A 1,185-nucleotide genomic window follows, 5' to 3' on the forward strand; every position below is an offset into this window, starting at 1 on the left:
CGCCCCTCGCCTCCCCCGCCTGCTGCGGAGCCTCTGCAGCTTTCACAAGTAGAACAACGGCTCCTAATTTTATTTCAGTTCTATCTCAAAGTCTCCTCTTCCCCTTTTCTATAGGCAACAACACGGAAAAACGCACTCAGTGCATGTTTTCACGTAGGACCACCCCCCTTCCCCCGCCAGGGGAGGGTACAATGACCAAGTGCTTTTCTGCTGGTGTCACCTTGGAGGGGCAGTGCCTGAGGTGGCAGCAAACAGGCTCTGCTGACAGCGACCCGAGCCCCACGCCATGCCTACAACGTCTTTAGCAGCGTTATCATCTGTGCCACCCACGCTGCGTTGTACATCAGGAGGAGACCAGAGGACAGCATGGAACCAGCGCCGAGTTCAAAGGCTGACAAGTTGATTTTAAAACATAAGAAGGAGTTGGCAGTCCTTGTAAAGGTTGTAAATGTTTTGACACCCGGTAATGTTGTAATTATACTTTGAAGGGCTACCAAAGAACTACCCTAATCCTGAGCACGTGAAGAAAACCCAACCCTTAACGTCTCATTTATGACTGCCCGTGCACTCGTTAAAGCAGGGCGGGAGAGGAGGAGTGAGCAGGTTGTGTTGTAAAGCATGTACAGCGGGGGCAGAGTAAGGGTTATTAAGGTAATCATAAATCTATCCTTTAATGCTCAAGGCCTTGATGTTGCAACCTTAATAGCATTCATTTGGCACATCTTCGAATGTAGTTTTCTGCAATCATTTTTATAGGGAAGAAAAAGTGTTCTCTCTTGTAGAGCAGTAGCATGACTCTCATTTTCTCATGAGAGAGATATCTACCATTTCAAACAAAAAAACCTACCTCTCAGTTCACAGCAAATGACCAAAAGAAACTGTTACCAAGCTATCCTGAGAACTGAAAATGCTTCTTGGTTAACACTGGGCTAGTGGCAGCTGGAAGATGCCCTTCTTCCTTCCTTCCTCCTCTGCGTCTTTGATCCATGGAAAATCTACTCAATGCACTGTCAAGTGATGGAGATCAGAGTAGGTTTGGAGGGCTGTGTGTAGAGATTTCTGATCTGGTGAGAGGAAGCCTGCCCTGGCAACTTACATGTATTTTTCATCTCGGTGTTGCTGCCCTGGAGAAGGGATGGTTCTTCATCAAGTTCTTTAAGAAGCTCCTATCCTGTTAGCTGCTTT

Source organism: Mesitornis unicolor, unplaced genomic scaffold, assembly GCF_000695765.1.
Source record: "Mesitornis unicolor isolate BGI_N332 unplaced genomic scaffold, ASM69576v1 scaffold23208, whole genome shotgun sequence".
Lineage (NCBI taxonomy): Eukaryota > Metazoa > Chordata > Aves > Mesitornithiformes > Mesitornithidae > Mesitornis > Mesitornis unicolor.